Genomic DNA, 22,295 nt, shown 5'->3' with positions numbered 1-22,295 from the left:
TATAGGTTTCAGGTAAACTTTGCTGTAGCATTTGAACTGTTGATTGTGTTGTGTGTCCATTACCCAAAAGTCAAATCATTTTCAGTCACCGTGTATTCCTCTTTGCTCATCTCCCCCTTACCCCCTTGGAGGTAGTTTTCTGACTATTGGATGTTGATTAAACCAGTATTAAAGTGAGTACTTGAGTGCTATTTTTCTAATTACTTTGGCGGATAATGAGGTTTGCAAAAGGAATATGGTGAAAAGTTTACCTAGGATTAAAGGTTGCCATAAGAAACCATCCAGTAATTAACTATGTGTGGACACTAGTTTTGAGCATTAGGGTATATTTAATTTAAAGTGCTTTGTAGGTAATAGAATTTTCCTCCTATTCTCATTGGAGGTCAGGGGATCACATTCTGTTTTGAGATTTTTGTCTTGGTATTCTTTACAATGGTTTAGCAATGATAAAAAATTAACCTTAATTTGATTTATTTAGAACTAGAATAAATCTGAAAATTACAATCTAGGTGTGGCCTAAAAGGTTTAATTTATTCTAGGTAGATCTCTGAGAAGAGAGGAAGGAGTGGAAATACCAGTTAAAAACTTTGTCTAAGGTTCAGTGGCAAAGTTCAACCTGAGTTTTTAGAGTGTTTATCATTTGTCTACCAGTGTGGCCAAAAAGCATGTATGAAGGTGAAAATTTTTTATATGTGCAATTTTTTTCACCAAAAATCATAAATTTAACACTGCTTGGTATCAGTGTATAGTGAGGATAAAAAATTGTTTATAAATAAATAATCACCATCCCCTATCATTTCATTTGGGTTGAGAACTGGGTTCAGTTTTTTCAGGGGGTATTGTCAGATTAGAAGAATTATTTTAGCTGTTGGTTCTGAATTCTTGTTACTGTTCAAAGCAGGTCCTGCAAAAATGCAAATTGATACATGAGGGTGATTGCTTAAGAAATAATAACCATGATTATGTTTGAACATTGATATAATAATGATTAACTCCCTACACCCTAATAAATGTTTGTGTACCTCCCCTCCTTTTTTGTAGGTACTTCAGTAGTCTGAACTGAGTGTTGGCCCTCCAGAGGAACCAGCAGACCAACTTGGTCAGGAAGGTTCAGAAAGCTGTTGGAGCAGTGTTGGTATTTCCCACCAGGATGAGTATGGTTGGCTGTGGTTTTAGGTTAGTTTTTCTAAATCTTTGTGGATAGTATTTGCACTTTACTTCCTGGAATGTAGATGTTGGGGGTGTATATATTTCCATTCTGTAATTGAGTTACTTTGGTTTCTAACATTGATCTGAAGTGGCATTAGTTGGTTCCTGCATTTAAGTGGAGTTTATTACTGAATTAAACTTTGAGTGAATTCTGTCTGTATGTGATTTCTTAACTCACCTTAAACATTCAAAAAATAAAATTGCAAGATATATCTAACCAGTTCTGTTTTAAAGAGTTACGCAAAATTTCAAATGTACAGAGATGAGGTGGTATAATGATCCCCCTGTGTACCTGTTAACCAGCTTTTAACAGTTGCTAACTTGTAGTCATTCTATTTCATCTATACTTCTACCCACTGCCCCCTTCCAACTATTTTATAGAAATAAATCCCTCCTGTCATATTTTTTATTTGCAAATATTTGTATTTCTGAAAAATAAGGGCTCTCCACACATAACCTAAAATTCATTGTCAGGCCTGACCTGTGGTGGTGCAGTGGATAGAGCATCAACCTGGAATGTTGAGATCGCTGGTTCAAAACCCTGGGCTTGCCTGGTCAAGGCACACATGACAAGCAGTCAATGAACAACTAAAGTGAAGCAACTGTGAGTTGATACTTCTTGTTCCCCCACCTGTCTGTCTTCTCTCCCTGTAAAAATCAATTTTTAAAAATCTTAAGAAATATCTCAACTCATAAAAAAGTTAATGCTTATGTAAAATAAAATATGAAGCTAGTGTTCAAATTTTATAGTTTGAATTAGGAACTGATGAAAGTCAATTTATCACAAAGGACTGATATATATTATATATATATATTATATATATATATATAATATAATATATATCTTTTAAATCCATATTAATCTTCAGGTCCCCCCCCCCTTTATCTGTCTCATTATTTGTTAAAAAAAATTGTCCTATGGCTTCTCCCACATTTGGTGATTACTGTATATCCCAGTAGCGGTCTCTAACCCATTCTTGCTAAGTTAAAGACCCTGCAGGACTCCATTATAATGGAACAATGGCACTAATTTGTATCCCAGTTGGAGTTGGTACTGCTGGCCTAGGCACTATCCCAAAATAACTAGTCATGGATTTTTTTGTTTTCCTGTGGCAGAGTCTGATTTAATTGATACCTGACTTCAATTCCATGTCTTGCTTGGCCCTGCTTACTGCTCCACATGAAAAGTAGGCCTCCTTGTAGAAGAAGCTAATGTTTCCTAGATAATGACCTGATTGTGCCTTTGGGGTTTTTCATTATGGTTTCATTTTCCTTAGGTTGTTTAATTATTTTTATACTATGTCATAATGTTGTTTTTTATTCTTTTGATGGTATCTCAGCTATTCTGACCCATAACTTCTAAGCTATTGAGACCTAGTAGTGAGTTCCTCTGGCTGTAATAAACCTTTTGAAATGGCAGTACTAAACAATTTTTTAGAGTTTCCACTTATATCCTGATTTTCAGCTATTTTACACAACTGTGGTTTTCCTGTTGGTAGTTTTCATTTTCTTCTGGAAATTGTGCCCCCCACCCCTGCATAAAGTCTTTTGAACAGTTCATTTTTTTCCTTGTGTAGCATTGGCCATCCTGGGTTCTACTGTTTGTCTTCTCTATGATCAATACCTGAGAGTGGAAGTTGAACACAGTCTCCAGCCAGCCTTTGACTTAGGCACGAATGGGATCAGAGCAAGGCCATTTGTGCCTACCTTTAAAATAAGAGTGATTGATTCCAAGTTGAAGGGATAAAGAGGGTGTAGAGGTCATGAAAGTTTTTGAAGTGTTAGGTGAAATATGATTCACTGCTATGGATCATGAATTCAGATTTTTCAGTTCTTTGTTCATTAATGGAGAAATCAGATTGTTAGCTGAAAATATGCTTAAGTATTAAAGAAGTGAGTTTTTGGGGAAATGCAGTGAAGTCTATTTGTTTAACAAAAAAATTTTTCGAGCACATTGGATATGGTGATTAGATGTTTACCGCTATCCTGAGTTTTCTTTAGTTAGGAAGTTTGTTGATTTTACAGAGAGCAGGGGGCGGGGAGCGAGAAGTACCAACTCATAGTTGCATCACTTTAGTTGTTCATTGCTTGCTTCTCATATGTGCCTTGACAAGCAAGCCCAGAGATTGGAACCAGTGACCTCAGCATTCCAGGTCAACGCTCTATCCAGTGCACCACCACAGGCCAATTTAGTTGGGAAGTTTGAACAGGTCACTTAAACCTTCTAATCCTGAATTTGTGTAACTAGGTAACTAGATTTTTGGGACAGAACTTTACACATAGTAGGCATTTTATTATTTGAATTGTTTCCAGAGTTCTTAATGGCTACAAGTTTACAATGGAAATGCTATTGGGTTTTTTTTTCCTTTGTTGTGTGTTTCAAAACATGGGTTCAAAGGACTATTGAAATGCCAAACTTGATTGCTGTGAAAATGTATGCTCTTTATATTCCATGTTGCCTCCTCTGCAGTTAGACTAAGTTGTTAAAATCTGGTGTGTAGCTATAACTATATTAGAAGGCTTTACAGTGATTTCATCATCTATAAGGTTGATACAAGCACTTGGGCTCTGGGTGGTTACTGTATTGTTCTCTGACTGGTTTTCTCAATGACTGGTTACCAGATGTTTGTATGTTAATGTCAGGGATAATTCAACTCAGAAGAATCTTTGGAAGCCCTCTCATTTGATGTGTCATAGGGGTTGAGTTTCTAAAACTTGATGTACTTGTTGACCAGCTTGGTCTTCTGGTTATAGCATTGCTTTCAGATAGTAAAGGAGTGGCCGTCTATGAGTAAAACAACTATAGGTTTTGTTTGGGCTGTTAACCTGAGTGTTTTCAACTTTTAGTTCCCTTAAAAAGTTTTTAACTATTTGGCTTTAAAAATTACAGTGGTGATATGGATTAATTCTAGAATGTGATTTTACAGAAAGTTGGAATTTGTTTTAGTTTCTTATTTATGAATGTATTATTACATGGAATGGGTATTATAGATGAGTATTCAGTCTGGATTGCTGGTTGGACTTGATGGATTTGAAAATTCTTTTTCAACCTTGAGATTCTGATTGTATAATTTTAGATGTTGATAAAGAAAGCAATTTTTCCTTTTCAATAAATTCCTTTAAGAAATTTAAGAAAAATTTCTTTAAGAAATAACTAAAAGGGACTAGGAGTAGGGAGGTGCAAAATGTTCTGGAATGATCTTCTAGTATAATTATTTAGATTTTAAAGTTTGTACAAAGTGGGAACACGCTGTCATGAATTTATGTACCATTTTCAGCGTAACCCAGGTTTTGAGTCCTTACAACTAAATAGCAGAGATAATTGCTTTGGAAATACTTAGGTATATTGTATTTGGTAGCTACTTATGTTTTGGAACACTTTGTAAGATTGCCTTAATTTTATTATTTGCTGCAATTATTTTTTGTGTGTGTGTGACAAAGAGAGACAGTGAGAGGGACAGATAGACAAGAAGAGAGAGAGATGAGAAACATCAGTTCTTCGTTGCAGCACCTTAGTTGTTCATTGGTTGCTTTCTCATATGTGCCTTGACCAGGGGGCTACAGCGAACTGAGTGACCCCTTGCTCAAGCCAATGACCTTGGGCTCAAGCTGGTGAACCTTGCTCAGACCAGATGAGCCCGCGCTCAAGCTGGCGACCTCTGGGTTTCAACCTGGGTCTTCTGCATCCCAGTCCAGCACTCTTACCCACTGCGCCACTGCCTGGTCAGGCAATGATTATTTTCTTACTTACCTCTTCTGCCGATTGAGTTTTTGTAGGTAGAAGTACCATTCAACACAGTGATTAAGAACACTGGACCCAGACTTCCTGGGTTCAAGTTCTGACTCCATTTCTTACCTGCTATGTCATCATGTGCAAATTATTTAACCTCTGTACCACAGTTCTTAATGTATAAAATGGTAATAATAATAGTGTTAACAACCTCATAGGGTTTTGGAGAAGTTTAGCTGAATTAATGCATATAAAATGCTTAGAATAGTGGTCCTGAAACTTTAGGGAACATCAGAATCATCTGGAGGGCTTGCTAAATACAGATTACTGGGCTCCACCCCCAGATATTCTGATTCTGTAAGTGGGGGCAGGCTGAGAATTCTCATTTGCAACAGTTTCCCAGGAGATGCTATTGTTGATCAGGTGACCCACTGGAATAGAACAATGCATGGCACAGAGTATTGACTGGATTTTTTTTTGCCCCCCAGACTACTTTCTCAGTCTAGTGCTATTTAGTACTGCCATTTTATCTAGGAGCAGTTTTGAAATCATTTGTTAAAAGTTGTTTTCAAAATGTGGCTCCCAGGTCAGTAAAAGTATTATCACCTGGGAATTTGTTAGAAATTCAGATTCTCTGGTTCCACCCGTCTGTATTTTAAAAGTATCCCTTAGCTTAATTGGTATGTGTTAAACATTTCAGCAGCTTATTGAGATACAATTCACATACCATATAATTCACTCATTTAAAGTATATGTTGGTTTTTAGTATGTTCACAGTTGTATGACCATTACCACATCAATTGTAGAACATTTTCATCACTGAGCAAGGAAACACAGTACCCATAAGTAGTCACTTCCCTTCTCTCTCCCAACCATTCAGTGCTTGGCAACCACTAATCTACTTTAGGTCTCTATAGATTTGTCTATTCTGGACATTTCATACAAATGGGATCATGCTGTATGTAAGCAGCTTTCATGTGACTAAAATGTTCTACTTTTATTGTAATAAATAGAATGAAGATAAGGGAAACCACCCAGAAACAAATTTATAGTTTAATAAATTATTTTATGGCGAACACTTTGTAACTGCTGTCCAAATTAAGAAATAAAGCTGCCTGTCACCGTAGAAGTCCTTCCATGTGTCCATTCCAATCACAGCATCCTCCTTCCTTGGAAAGTATCTGCTATTCTGACTTTATAGTAATCACTTCTTTGCATTGTGTTGGTTTCATTGTCCAAGGTGTATGTCACTAGATATCTTTACTTTGTCCATTTGTTTAAAACTTGATTTGTCTTTTAAATATTTATAGCTTCCCTCTTTTTTTCTTTTCTCTATCCTATATCTGTCAGGAACTCAGGCTATTTGATCTGTAGTTTCCCACTGATTGAATTTTTCTGGTCGCATACTCAGTATAGTTCAACATGTTCCTCTGTGTCCTCTGTATATTCTGCAGATTGACAGCTGGGTCCAGAGGCTTTATAAATTGGGATTCATTCCCTTTGACAAGGATATTGGCAGTGCTGTGTTCATTCACAATATTCACCAGGTTGTAATGATGTCTTGGAATTTTTTTTTTTATATGTTAACAGCCATTGCTTCCAAAACTTAGATCTGTTAATTCATTGAAAGTATCAAAATGGTGGCATTCTAACTTCATTTTCTTTTCATATATTGGCTGGAATAATTTTATAAGGTTCCTCAGTGATAATAATTCATATAAGAAGACCAGAAAAATGCTCAATTTAAATTTTTTTCTGACCACCTAGACTAGTTGTGTCACTTTGGGCAAGTGATCTAACCTATCAGTTACCTCTTGTAGGGAAAATGTCTTATTCATGGGTTATTGGGATTAAATGAGAAAATGTAAGAAAATGTAAGGTGTTAGTACACTGTAGGTAGTCAGTAGATGGTAATTTCTTAAACATACTATTTTGCTTAACACCTCCAACAGCTCAGAGATACGCAGTCATGGTGAAGTGATGGCCAGTTAGCAAATTTTTCTGGACCCTTCAGGTCTGTGTTGGGATCATCAATGGTGGAAAGGAATGGGGTTTGTTCTTTGGTCATTTGGGGGCTACGACTGGCCAGTTGATAACTGAATATCCCACCAGGTAGTTTTTCACTTTGCCAAGCCTTGGGAATCACATTCATACCCTATGAATCTTACCCAGTTTTGTGGTGATTTGCAGTAAATTGGTTGCCCTGATTCCCTCCATCTACACAGTCCTCTATTGTTTAAATCTGTTCTGTTTAAGGTTCTGCTGTAACCTTAGTAACATAGTGAATCTTCCTAATAGTCACTGGTATCACCAGGTATTAACAGACTTGATTGGCTCCATATATAGCAAGTTAGAAAAGAGGTAAATATTATGCCTTTTAATATAATCTAAAAAGTATAGCACTCCACACATTGTAAGTAAGTACTTAAATTGTAAGTAAGTGACTACTTTTGGGTACTGTGTTTCCTTGCTCAATGATGAAAATGTACAATTGATGTGGTAATGGTCATACAACTGTGAACATACTAAAAACCAACATATACTTTAATTTTTTCCCTTTCACATCTTGACTGTCCATTTAGTTCAAAAAGTATTTACTGAGTGTTTCTAAATACTATGAGCTGGGAACATAAAATAAATGAGAGTTGGTCTCTGCCGTTGAAAAACTCATAATCCAATTAAGGACTCAGTGAGATCGTGTTTCAAGTTTTTAGCCTTTTCCTTTGTGTTAACATTTCTTCCCCTGCTTTGGCCATGCATAATGTAACCTATTGTTTCTCAAAGTTCTCCTTAGCTCTATATCCCTCCCTGGCCTTTGAGACTGCTGATATGTGAGAAAGCCTGCAATTGTCTTTTGTGAATACAGGGTAATATCAAGAAAAACCTTTGGGCCAAGATTACATTTCAAAGTGGTACATGTGGTTGACACTACAATATCAGCTTATGGTCTTCAGATGGACCTACACCTGGTCTCCAGCTTCTGTCCTGTTGCTTTAACTGATAGACGCTCCTAAATCCAGTTAATGATATATCAAGTATGTAAAGTGACAAACAGCTACACATCATATAATCTAGGGTTTGAATGGGCCTAGGGTTTATCATTGATATTTCATTCCCATTTATAAAGTAGTAACCAAAAAGTACAAAAAGTAATCATGAAGTACATAGGTTGTTGGTGAGTATTAAAGTGATGTATTTGAAAACATTTAAATTATAAGTGCCCTACAAAGATAAAGCCATTGTAATTTATGTAAAATAAATACTTAATTGTTAATGTTACTTGGGGCAAATTAGTTCATCACTGAACCTGTTTTTTTATCCTTTAAGTGGGGGTGATAACTCACTTAACAAGTATTTGAGGACATACTCAGTATTGCCAAGTACCGGGAATATAAAGATAAGCAGTTGGAGAATGGAGGGCAGCATGGTCTACTGTAGGAGGGAAACATGTAAATCATAATCAAAGATAAGTATAGTAACATGAAGATTAAACAATGTTTAGTAGCAGTTTACAGCAAGCAATCAGAGAATGTCCTAGTAATTTTGTTAAGAGTTAAACAAGATACATGACAAGTACATCCTGGACTCAAAAATGTTATACAAATGAAGTTAAATGTATCCCAAATGAATCAATAACCTCAACCATTGTTTCATTTCCTCACAAGACCTGTACTTTCAGATGTATTTATTTCTTCTGCCTCCCAGTCCGACGCTCCATCCACTGCGCCACCACCTGGTCTGTATTTATTTCTTTGTGCTAGATTTTATGAACTGTAGAGAACCCTGAAACTAGACATTTAATCTAAAATGATTATTTTCATCCACTTTATCATTTTCTAGTTTCTATTACTGCATTGATTTAGGAAACAGTAGAAAATGTGTTCTTATTTTGCAAAAAGATTCCTACTCTTATAGCATATAGTTACCATTAATGTTTTGGTTGGTGTGTTCTCACCTTAAATGATAAAGAGTAACATTTACAAAATTTGGGACATGCTTTTCCCAGAATAGAAACTAAAAAATGTCTAATAAGAATACTCAAACTAAACATTGGAGATGCAAATTAAAATGAGATCTTTTTAACCATTTATTAGCTTGACAAAAAAGGAAATATCAAGAGTCTGGTCTTAGATAATACCCATAAATGGTATAAATTAATACTGCTATTTTGGAGGTAATTTTGGGAAATTGCAAGATAGCATAGATTATATGATGCTATTTATATGTATATATTTTTTAAAATTGGGGTAAACTGATATATTTATTTGCAAGGAATGGTCAAGAGGAACTTGAGCATGTTTTGTAATGTTGCACTCTTTCTGAGAAATTTAAAATATACTTAAGAGTATAGAGAATAATATAATAACCCTTTTCCTACTTCCTTGAGTTAATAATTTTTAACATTATTTTTGCCTCAAGTCTTTAAGGGGGAGGTAATACAGGTAAAGGGGAAATACTTTATAATAATACTTTCACTCAATGTTCCCTTCACTCTGTCATCATTACCATGAATTACTTGGGTTTTTATACTGTGAGAATGGTGTAAATTACTCACATACCAGTAAGTAGAAGTTCAAAAACTATGTGATGTCAACAACAATCTGTTATCCCTTGTGTAGTATTAAATTTGCATACTATTTTAGACTTTGTAAAGTCATTTAATAAGAATGCTTTGGCCCTGGCCAGTTGGCTCAGTGGATAGAGTATCGGCCTGGCCTGCAGACGTCCCAGGTTACATCCCCAGTCAGAACACATAAAGAACATATGAGAAGCAACCATGTGCTTCTCCCCTCCCTCTCCTCTTTCTCTTCCATTCTCGCAGCCAGGGCTCAGTTGGCTCAAGCATTGGCTCTGGGAGCTGAGGGTAAGCTTGGTTGGTCCAAGTGTCAGCCTCGAGTGCTGAGGATATCTAGGTTGGTCCTCAGGCACTGAGGATGCTTGGTTGATTTGAGCATCAACTCCAAGACGAGGGTTGCGGGATGGATCCCAGTCAGTCGGGATGCATGCGTAAGTCTGTCTCTATCTTCCCCTCCTCTCACTTAAAACAAAAAAAAAAAACAAAAAAAAAGAATGCTTTGGGAATGAGACTTCATTTTTTTGTTTGAAAACTGTTGAGTTTAAGTAATATTCTTCATGATTATAGAAGTGTACATTGCCTTTTGTTGAAAAATACAGATAAGCACAGAAATCTGAAATTCTATCATTCAAAGATAAATACTATCAATATGTTGGTATACAATACATTCAAGGTTTTTATTTATGCCTATATAGCATAAACATTTTTTAAAATAATTTTTTAAAATGTAATTTATTACCTTCCAACGTTTTATAATGAAAATTTTCAAACATAAAAATGCGGAAAGAATAGCATAGGAGCATTTGTATATCATCAGCTATATCCAGCAGTTGTTAAGAATTTGCCATATTTGATTTATATATGTATTGAACATTTTTGAAGCATATGAAGTAAGAATGCTACTTCATCCTCAACCCTTTGAGTAGTATTTTTCATGCTCGCTGACTGCTGGGAGTGAGTTTTTGTTTTTCGTTTTTCAAAAAATGAAATTAGTTACAGTTTTATTAACTTAAAATCATGTTTGTTTAATAATCAATTTAAGGAAACAAGAAGAACATACATTTGCCTTTTTTAAATGTTGCCTTACACATTTTAAAAATAAATCAGTCGTACTCTGGATGGGCAGGAGGCACGAGATGTACCTGAATGTTCGTACTACTCAAGGATTAAATCCCTCAGCATTCATGTTTTAAGAACAAAGACCTGTAAAACCACAATACTATATATTATCATACCTAAGGAATTTATTCTTTTTTTTCATATTATCTAATATCCATTCCATATTCAAACTTCCTTAGTTTTCCCAAATTGCCTTTTTTACCTGTTTCTCCAGACCATTATAGAAATGGTATTTTTAAATTTGATGTTCCCAATTAATATATTGCCCATTCTCTGTTATAATGTATACTTCTATAATGTTTTTAATGGCTGTATTATATTCTATTGTGTGCATGATTTATAATTTATTAACTATGTAATTCCCTGTGTTCAACCTTTAAGTTCTGGCCCTAGCCAGTTTGCTCAGTGAATAGAGCATCGGCCCAGCATATGGACATCCTGGTTTGGATCCCAGTCAGGACACACAAGAGAAGCAACTATCTGTTTCTCTTCCTCCCCTCCCCCTTCTCTCCTTCTTAACCTCCCACAGTGACTGGTTCAACCCCAGCTGGGGTTGCTGGGTAGATCCCGGTTACAGTGCATGCGGTAGTCTGTTTCACTATCTCAGCTCCTCTCACTTAAAAGGAAAAGAAAAACAAAAACCAAAACCCTTTTAGTCCTAGTTTTTCATGATCTTAAACAATGCTTCCTACCACGCAGTAGACATTTGGTAAATAGGTGTTGAATAAAGGAAAGAAGCAGAAGAATATTCTAATAGAGAAATCTTTGTAACATCCATGTTTATTTTAATAAATTTCCAGACCCAAATGCAAAAATGTAAGGCTTTTTGATCCTTACTGTTATTTTAAAAGACAATCATGCATTATTCACTGGTACGTTGATTTACAGTATATAGAGTAGCTCAGAGTAATCCCTGAGTGATAACTTCATATTAGAGAAGAGCATAAACCTGGATTGAACTAGTATCATTGCTGTAGATGGTTCATCCCTTATAACTGTATCTGCTGCCATATTTTTTGCAGGAGCTAGTTTGACTCCTCCAGCCTAGAGTATCTTGACGTCTTTTGACCTAATCTGGGGCTCCATTTCTCTGCTTCTCAAATTTCCTTATCTATCTTGAAGACACCCTTTTTACATAGGGTATTATATTTTCACTTTATTTATTATTTTCACTTTTTAGAAGTAAAAACAGACTGTCTGCATGGGTGAATTGAAATCTCTATCTTGAGCAAAACAAAATGCTAATCTTCTCCAAGTCCAACAGAAAAATTGGATAAGACCTTATATTTGATATTAATTCATATCAAACACTTTATAGGCCCAGATTAGGTAGGGGAAGTGACTTTTTCAAGTTAACACAGCCGGTTAGCGGTGGAGTTGGGCATTGGACCAAGGTTACCTAGTCATGTTCTACTGTGCTATATTTTTTCTTAAAACTGAGCTATCTCTATTTCTAAATGTGCCAGCAGGTGTCATCCATGACAGTAAAGAGTAAGTGGCTCTTTTATAATAAGAAAGTTCCCCCTAAAATGGGGAAAATTTAAAGGAATAGAAAAGTAAACGATCAAGTCAAAGTCCAAAGAAATCTCAGTTTCTTTGCCCTTTTGGACTATGGTTATTACTTTTCAAAATGAGGTCAATTTGGATCTTTTCATGGGATAATTCAATCTGACTGTTTTCATGCTTATTTATGGTGTCGTAAACCTGTAGATGGGACTGAATTCCCTGTTTGTAAAACTTTCAAATTAAAATGCTTGACTCCAGGCCCTGGCCGGTTGGCTCAGCGGTAGAGCGTCGGCCTGGCATGCGAGGGACCCGGGTTTGATTCCCGGCCAGGGCACATAGGAGAAGCGCCCATTTGCTTCTCCACCCCACCCCCCTCCGCTCCTTCCTCTCTGTTTCTCTTCCCCTCCTGCAGCCAGGGCTCCATTGGAGCAAGGATGGCCCGGGCGCTGGGGATGGCTCCTTGGCCTCTGCCCCAGGCGCTAGAGTGGCTCTGGTCGCGGCAGAGTGACGCCCCCTGGTGGGCAGAGCTTCGCCCACGTGCCAGGTGGATCCCGGTCGGGCGCATGCGGGAGTCTGACTGTCTCTCCCCGTTTCCAGCTTCAAAAGAAAACTAAAAAATTAAAAAAAAAATGCTTGACTCCATTCTTTTTAGTGTTGTGCTGCATTCCAAAGCATGGACTTGATCATTCAACGATAATTTATCATTCCCTTTGTTGGCCCTTAGAGGTAGAATTCATTCTGGATCATTTAAATTTTTAATAGATACTGCCTAAAGGACCTCCGGAAAAGCTATACATAATACTGAATTTTCATTCCCACCAGCAGCGTCTATAAGTATCCTTTTCTCCACCTGTATCTGCCAAGACAAGATAGTGATCTTTTCCATTTTAACCAGTCTGATGAGTGAGAAAATAGTACATCCTTGCTTTGATAAGTATTTTATTATTACTAGTGAGTTTGAGCAGATGTTTGTATCTTCTGCTAATTCATGCTTTCTTACTTGGTTTTCAGTCAGATTATTTGTCTTACTGAGTTTTGAGAGTTCTTTATCCTATTGCAAATATTTTCTGTTTATGGGTTGAAATTTTTATGTAGTCAAATCTGTCCCCTTTTTTCTTTCCTTTAAGGTTTCTAGATTGTGTATCTTGTTTGGATGATCTTTGCCAGAATTACAAGAATATTTTCCTACATTATCTTCTAATACTTCTACAGTTTAGCTTTTTGTGTTTGAATAATGGTGTAAAATAGGTATGTGCTTTTCTTTTCACTCAAATTGTTGACCAAAAGCTATTTTCCAACGTGGGAAAATTTATTTGTTCTTTCAAAATGTGCTCAGCTTGCCAAGTAGAAAACTGGCTTGGTTGCTTTTTGCTCTTTAATTTTGAGAATAACTCGGGTTGATTGTGTTGAATACTTAACATTTATCTTTAACTGAAGGTACAGTGTTATAGACATTGCTTCAAAGGGTCTTAGTAGTGATGTTCCCATTTTATATATATTTGAGGCCCAGATTGTTCTAAGCTCATGAAGTCAGTTGGTGGCAGGGAGCTAGACTACCTTTGCATACTGCTCTTTCATTTTCAGCTAACACCTTTCATGTTAAAGATATAACTATTTTAAAGTAGTTGATTGTTTTATTGGTTGGTTTATTTAAAGAACATTGGAAATGACCATAAATAACTTGTTCTTTTAAACCATATAGAAGAATCTTTATCTCTCCCTTGCAAATTCATTTGAACCAGCCCAAAATAATTGATACACACTTAATTTTTTCTCTGATTGTTAAGTGGCATGGCCCAACCAAACATTATTCAGCAGACTATTTATATGTGTGTGAGAGAGAGAATGAGATACCCAGCTTAAGATTGATGCACTTTGTCTGACTGGTAGTGGAGCAGTAGATAGAGTATCAACCCGGAATGCCAGGGTCACTGGTTTGAAACCCAAGGTCGCCAGCTCAGAACTCATAGATATGATCCTGAGGTTGCTGGCTTGAGCATGAGGTTGCCAACCTGAGCCTGAGGCCACTGGTCTGATCCCTTGTCAGGCACAGCTAAGTAGAACAATGAGTTGATGCTTCTTTCTCTATCTCTCCTCCCACCTTTCTCCCTCTCCCTCCCTCTCAAAAAAAAAAAAAAGATTTCTGTTCTTAGATTAATCTGGAGCTAAAAGAAATGTAAGAGCCTAACTGGTGGTGGCACAGTGCATAAAGTGTTGACTTGGGACGCTGAGGTCAGATTCAAAACCCCAAGGTCACTGGCTTGAGCGCAGGCTTGCTAGCTTGAGCATGGGGTCAGGCTTTAGTGTGTGATCATCAAAATGACCCTGTGGTCATTGGCTTGAGCAAAGGGTCACTGGCTCGGCTGGATCCCCTCATCAAGGCACATAATGAGAAGCAATCAATGAATCTCATAGTTGTGAAATCTCTCTCCCTTTCCTGTTTGTCTCTCTTGCTAAAAAAATTTTAAAAAGAGAAATATAACAAATAATAGTATGGCTTACTCTTTGCCAGGCACAATCCTGTGGATAGACTGTTTATTTTACAGAGCTTGACTGACTTGTACAATAACTTGGTCTAAGATCATACAGTCATACAGCTAGTAAATAGAATTTAAGCCCAGTTCTGTCTGACACCCATAAGCTTGAGTTTGAAACTTCTTAGGGCAAATTTCCTCTTCCTGTCCAGTCTGAAGAAGTACATGCATGGTCCCAAGTCTGACTCACTGGCTGACCCTAGCTGTCTGGTTCCCTAGTTGAGCCTGTCCTTGGATACCAGTTTACTTAGCTGGGATCCAACTGATTCTCACCTTATTTTTGAGCCCTCTCATTTGTATTGGATTTGGTGCTTCCAGAATCTCTTTATTTCCTCAGAAAATGTTTTTCTGATGGCTTCTTCAGGTAGCCAGTCCTCTACTTCAGTGGTCCCCAACCTTTTTTGGGCCATGGACCCGTTTAATGTCAGAAAATATTTTCACGGACTGGCCTTTAGGGTGGGACGGATAAATGTATCACATGACCGAGACAAGCGTCAAGAGTGAGTCTTAGACAGATGTAACAGAGGGAATCTGGTTATTTTTTAAAAATAAAACATCGTTCAGACTTAAATATAAATAAAACAGAAATAATGTAAGTTATTTATTCTTTCTCTGTGGAACGGTACCAAATGGCCCACGGACCGGTACTGGTCTGCAGCCCCGGGGGTTGGGGACCACTGCTCTACTTCGTTTTGACTTTCTTTTAATAACATTCCTCAGTCTCTAAATTTAAAAATTGTAATAATAATAATCAGCATGTATGGTAGCAAATAAATGCATTACTGAGGTCTCTCCTCCCCCCCATATAGATACATTTTTTGTAAGACTATTTTAAGGAATTAAAACCTAGCTTTTATTTGGAAATATACTTAATCTAGCTTTTCTATAGGTTTGTGCCTTTTCTACTTTTCTTTGGGGTACAGGACTAGAGGATTTTTTGATCCATGAATAGAGAATAGCTTCTTATGCAGAGGAGGAGGTTTAATCTTTTTTTTTTTTTTAAGATTTTACTTTTTTTAAGAGAGAAAGGGAGAGGAGAGGCAGTGGGGAGAGGAGTAGAAAGTATCAACTCTTAGTATTTGCTTGTCATATGTGCCTTGACCAGGCAAGCCCAAGGTTTCAAACCGGTGACCTCAGCATTCCAGGTCGACGCTTTATCCACCGCACCACTCTGCACTAGGTCAGGCAGAGGAGGTTTAATCTTTAGAGATGCTGTATATTTCTTTGAAAACTCAGACATGACAGAATTGGAACTGAGCAATGCATAAGGGTTGGAATTCTTTTTCTTTGTTTTTCTGTGCTGTATTGTATTTGACAGCCTATCATGTGGCTTTAGGGGAAGTAGCATACATCTGTGTTTCATAAATGAAAGTGAAAACGTACTGGCTAAGGAGACAGTGTCCTGGTCAATTTTTGTGGGGTGATGGTTCTTAATGTTTATCAAAGTCATGCATCTCTTAAGAAGCCAATAAAAGCTATCAGTTATCTTCCCAGAAAAATAACAACACATGAAAAATTTTTTTATAGAGTTTCAGTATTTTTGTGCTGATTCCTCAATGTAGGAGAAGTAGAAATCTAAAGATTTCTCTGTTTTATTAAGAGGATGTACAAATTGCCATGTTGTTTGTTCTTAACATTTTTCTAGTATATATGTGTATGTGTGTGCATGTTTGCATATATATTTTTTTCTTTTTTAGGTTAAAGTACTATGACAAAAGATGAAAGTTGGGCTAAAAGTAAAGGATTATACTTGGTGTTACATAAGAATTATTTAATGTACTGTATTTTGTAATTGATTGCTTTTCAGCTTAACTTTGGTCACTAGGAAGTTGTAGTTGTGCATTTTTGTGTACTAGAGAATTACTGCTTTTATATTACCATTGCTTCTATTTTTTTCCCGATATATACATTTTTTTACATTTCTGTATAACCAGTTGTTAATTCATAGCATCCATCACAGTGCCCTGCATATACATAATAGTGTGTTCATTTTTTTTTTTTTTTTTGTATTTTTCTGAAGCTGGAAACGGGGAGACAGTCAGACAGACTCCCACATGCACCCGACCGGGATCCACCCAGCACGCCCACCAGGGGCAAAGCTCTGCCCACCAGGGGGCGATGCTCTGCCCCTCCGGGGGGTCGCTCTGCCAAGACCAGAGCCACTCCAGTGCCTGGGGCAGAGGCCAAGGAGCCATCCCCAGCTCCCGGGCCATCTTTGCTCCAATGGAGCCTTGGCTGCGGGAGGGGAAGAGAGAGACAGAGAGGAAGGAGGGGGGGTGGAGAAGCAAATGGGCGCTTCTCCTATGTGCCCTGGCCGGGAATCGAACCCGGGTCCCCCGCACGCCAGGCCGACACTCTACCACTGAGCCAACCGGCCAGGGCCAATAGTGTGTTCATTTATGTAGTATTTGTTAAATGGAAGAATGCAGATTGAATTAATTGTATAAATAGGTTTTTCTCAGTTGAAAATTTCACCAGAGTTTAATGTGACTTGTAATTTTTAGCTTCATAAACATTTACTAGATAGTCATTTATTAATACATTAAATGACTGTTTCTCTGCTGGCAATAGGAATGCAAAAATAAATAGACACAGTGCCATTCATGCAGAACTCACTCTAGTTGGGAGATAGACATATAAGTAAAAGGTGATTAAGGGTATATGCAGGGTGCAGTGGGGACACAGAACAGGGAGTGGGTGATTTTACTTGGGGAGGGAATATCTGAAATAGTTTCATAGAGTAGGTGATATTTAAGCTGAGCTCTAGGGGATACGCAAAGATCAGCCATTTCAGCAGAGAACAATTTGAGTCAAGATATCCAAAGTCTTGAATAATAGAGAAACTGTTAAAAAGATTGACATGGTTAAAGCATGTGAAGAATGGAGGGTAATATTGGGTAATGTCATGGCCCTGGTAAGAGAGGTATATAGGGACTAGGTCCTAAAGGTCTTGTATGGTGGGTTAGGTAAAGAGTTTGACCTTGATATAGGTAGATTTTTGAGTTTGAGGGAGATTGCTCTGGCAGCAATGTGGAGGATGGAAATGGAGGGATCTGGCAGGATAAAGTATTAATTTAAAATATTTTTAATTTATGAGATTCAAACATATACCAAAGTTAAAAAATAGTATAACAAAACCCTGTGTACCCATCTGTTAACTAGCTTTGACAATTAATCAATACATAGCTATTCCTTTTTCTTTTATTTTTTTAATTTATTTTTTTTTTAAGTGAGAGGAGGGGAAACAGAGACAGACTTCCTTATACACCGGAACCGGCAAGTTCCCAACTGGAGATGCTCTGCCAATCTGGGGTCAGTTGCTCAGTTCCTCAGCAACTGAGCTATTTTTAGTGCCTGAGGCAAGACTCCAGGGAGCTATCCTCAGCGCCCAAGGCCAACTTGCTAGAACCAATCCAGCCATGGCTGCAGGAGGAGATATGAGAGAGGGAAAAGGGGGATGGGAAAGGGTGGAGAAGCAGATGGTCACTTCTCCTGTGTTCCCTGATTGGGAATCGAACCCAGGACTCCACCTGCTAGGGCGACACTACCATTGAACCAACTGGCCAGGGCCATCATGTGGCTAGTCTTTATTTAGAGACTACTCATTACTTTAAAGGAAATTTCTAAGTGAGTAACAAATTGGTAAAGCATAATATCTACCTAAGTGCCTCTCAAGTCTGGCTGTGCAACTAAATCACCTATACAGCTTGAAAAACAAAAGTTCTCACCTCATTTTTACTGAATCAGAAATTTGTATGTCCAGAAGTTTTTTACAAAAATAGGTCTCAGGTGATTTTACTACATCCAGCGTTGAGAACTCCAGATTTAATTTTTTAATTTAAATTATTATTAAATTGCTTGACTTCTGGTGGATATATTTTTCTGAATCTAGTGAACACTCTATGGCCCTTCTGGGTGAAGTGCACTGATTAGATAGTAACAGGCATTTCTATGGTTAATTTCTTTTTTTAAAAAAAAATTATTGTGTTGATTATATGATTAAGTTCTTCACATTTGAATAAAGAGTTTAAAGGCCGATGTCTTAATTTTCTGTTACAGGGGGCAAGACTGAAAAAGGAGTTGCATCTTTGGAGTTGGATATGAAATAGGGAATGATCAGTCACTGATTGTTATAATTGATCTTTTGCACCAAATCCAGTCACAACTAGGGAACAGGAAGAGAAATTCAAATAATTTTTAAAGGATAGACTAGGATTCTTCCAGAACATCAAGTTAAAATGTATATACAGGGAGTCTTTCCTCCTTAATTTGCACAAGTTTGACGCTGTCATTGCTGTTTTAATTTTTTTGTTGGGAATGCTAAGAAGGGTGGATTGGCATGCTGCCATTTCCTTTCTGCTGGCAAAACTGATCTACAACTTTGGTGAGCCCTAGTTTGTTACCAGATTCTTTTGATGCCAGTTTTTCTCTCTAATCAAAAGTAATGACCAAAAGGATAACTTTTGAGATCTGTAGCTTCCCAGGACAGTAGAGTAGAGGATGTGTGGGATGTGTTCTCAGACGACATTCCTACCTGCAAAGTCAGTGTTGAGGTATCAGATTCTTCTTTGGTGTCCTTGCCCTTATTTTCTCTGAATGTACTAATGTGCAGAAAAGCACCAAGAGCATACTCTTCCCTGAGGTATAGAATCTTCATATTTTGAAAGATAGACTTTGTCAAGGTATTTCTGCAAATATATGATTTCCAGATTTGTCTTGAGTGAGTAAAGGCTATTCCTCAATTGCTTTAGTATTATTATGTATGTGTCTTCCTCAACAGCAGCAAACATTTATTGAACAGTTACTATGGACTATTTTTCTGCTGCTATATTTTTAAAATAAAGTTTATTGGGGATAACATTGGTTAACATAATTTTCGGTGTACAACGTAATTCAACATCTTTATACTCTGTTAGTTGCTTTATTATTACATCTTATCTGTGTCCAATAAAATCTAGGTCAGCAAATCTTCTGGGTTATGTTTTATGTGCCCAAGGATAGGGATATTGGTGTCTAGGAGGGGTGGGCTGGGGTGGATTATGCATATAGACATTTTATATACTGTAGAGTAGTGGAGCAAATTTGGTTTGAATCCAGGTTGTCACTGGGTATGTGGCTATTCTTGGCCTCAGTAAACTGGGTATAAACTTTACCTCCAAGTAGTTGTAAATGTTAGAGTTAATATATAATTATAATGGTCAGTAAATGTTAGCTGTTTAACATATTCTCAAAATATTTGTTGAGTGGATATTAATAAAAATAAACACTAGACGAGCTGGAAGGGCTTGACAATCAGCTGGTGTCCCCTTTAACAAATCAGTTAATGTGATGTCTGTGCCATTTGGCTTGCTACTTCCTGACATGATGGATGGTCCAGACAGTTCTCACCTGAATTTACTTTCAGAGACTTCAGAGAGCAAATGGAATCACTCACTGCAAGGCAAAAATTGAGTGTTTTGCTTTGTGTGGCATGTTGGAGTTTGTTTTCTAAGCATTTCTGGTTAAAAACTGCCATAATGCTTTTCTATTGATTTCATTGGGAATTTTAGGCTGACTTTGATTTATCCACATTCCCAAATGTGTATGTAGCATTACTTAGCCTACCAATAATAAACCAAACTGATAAATATGGAGTGCTAAACTCCAGTACTAAATAGCAAAAGGTATAGGAAAGAAGCTTCAAGAGCAGGCAGCAACCAATCAGGGCATTTGTTTAGATGATACTGTTGTTAATTTGATGCATGCCCTTTGGCTCAGGGTCACTGTTTTCTACCTTAATAAAAATTGTACAGAAGAAAAATTCTCATTATAAGTGAATGTATGATTATAGGAAATTTGGAAGGATTTGAAAAGCATGAAGCAAAAATAAAAGTATATGTTATCCTGCCACCTAGAGGCGACCACTGATACTGTTTCTTCCCCTCCCAGTGTTTTTTTGTTTCCTTCCCTACCCCGTGGCAGACATTTTCTCATTAATAGGGAAGTGATAGGTACAGGGTACAATATAAGCATGTAGGGAGGAACACTTAGCCAAGTTTTAGTAAAATAGGGAGAGGATTGTCCTAATTCTAGGTAGTATTTGTGCTATTCAAAACCCACATCAATGTTCATTATGTTAAGGTGAAATAGTGAGAGGCAAAATAGTCCCCTACACTCAACTTAGGGATTTTCTTTCCACTATCTTCTCTTCCCCTCCCTTCCACTCTACCTTTTGATGACCCCATAATTCTGTATTTGTATGCACAGCCAACCTTTCACAAGAGTTTTCTACGTGTGCCATGTATGTATATTGCCTCACTTTCCATTGATTCCCCGACTCAGTCCAGTCTGTTTTCTTTCCCACCACCCCACTGTAACTATTGCTTCTCAAGTTATCTCTATTCCCAATTTCAGTGGACCTTTTTCTGGGCATATCTCATTTTGGCATTTGACACAAGTTGCCATCTTCTGTCTTTCGTGATTCCATGAATGAGTTTTGCTTCTACCTCAGTGGCCTCTCCTTTCCTGAGTTCTTTGCCTTACCTTTAAATATTAGATCAAATAAGAAGTCAGTTCTGGGCCTGTTTCCTCTTTTTTCTGTAAGCAATCCTCTCCAGACCCATAGTTTCAACTACTGTCTGTATGCTGACAATCACAGATTTTTTTTTCCTTAGGGCATGCGTCTTCCCTGAGCTCCATTCTACAGATACATGGGTACTATACTTATGTGTACAATGCTAGGCTAGATGGTAAGAATTTAATACCAGTTACGTTAATTGATTCTTGCTTTAAGAGAAACAAGCATGGTATTGTAATTAAAAATAACGATTAGACCAGCTTTAGGTTGGTCGCCATGGAAGCCACTTTGGATCTTATTTTAATGTCAGATCCTCAAATGTACCTGGCTGTGGGAAGAATGGGAGTGTGGGGTAGAAGCACTCCATGAGAATAGCTCTTATAAAGGTCTAGGGGCCAGAAAGAACTTACAGTATTCTAGAAACTAAACGGAAAGACTAATGTGGTTGTGAAGAGAAGAGATTGGAGGGAGTTTCAGGAGCCAAATTATGCCAGGGTTCTGTGGGTAATGGTTAGAGTTTGAATATGATTCCAGGGAAACCAACGCAAGGTTTTAAACAAGGAAGTACTATGAGTTGATTTATGTTTTAAGATTACTTGTGATGCTCTCTGGAGAAGGAATTGGATGAAAGTATAGAAGTAGGAAGATCAGTTATCCTTATTTTATAATTGAGGAAACAAGTACACAGAGACTCATTTGTCCGTGCTCATATAATAAGTGATATAGCAGTGATTTTAACCTGGATTTCCTGATTCTGAGCCTATATTCTGATCTGGTGCTTCTCAAATTTTAATAAGTAAATCACCTGAAGGTTTTACTAAAATACAAATCGATTCCTCGGGTCTGGGTGGGGCCTGAGATTATGCTTTTTTTTTCTGGTCTCTGACTTGACCAGTGTAACAGAAAATAGAGAGGTAATAAAACATGTGAAATATAATCATCTGTAGGACAAACAATCTAGCTTATTTAAAAGATAAGTTGCAAGGAAAAAATTTTTTAAAAATTGAGAAGCTGCCTATGGATTATAAGAATTTAAGACACATTAATTGAATGTATGGAATTTAG

General features: G+C 37.2%; 1 protein-coding gene across 11 annotated transcripts in view; it reads left to right on the top strand.

The window, feature by feature from the left end:
• Positions 1-22,295, top strand: part of HUWE1 (HECT, UBA and WWE domain containing E3 ubiquitin protein ligase 1) — a 179,513-nt gene that overhangs the window by 5,257 nt on the left and 151,961 nt on the right. For 10 of the 11 annotated variants that reach the window (XM_066249128.1, XM_066249122.1, XM_066249123.1 and 7 more), the window contains 2 exons: positions 1,042-1,176; positions 1,684-1,813. The gene's annotated coding sequence lies outside the window, so the exon portion shown is untranslated. The remainder of the gene's footprint in view (positions 1-1,041; positions 1,177-1,683; positions 1,814-22,295) is intronic. The other variant, XM_066249119.1, reaches the window with a different exon arrangement.

Source organism: Saccopteryx bilineata, chromosome X, assembly GCF_036850765.1.
Source record: "Saccopteryx bilineata isolate mSacBil1 chromosome X, mSacBil1_pri_phased_curated, whole genome shotgun sequence".
Taxonomy (NCBI): Eukaryota; Metazoa; Chordata; class Mammalia; order Chiroptera; family Emballonuridae; genus Saccopteryx; species Saccopteryx bilineata.
Note: the sequence above shows the minus strand (reverse complement) of the source record. Positions and strands in the feature narration are given on the sequence as shown.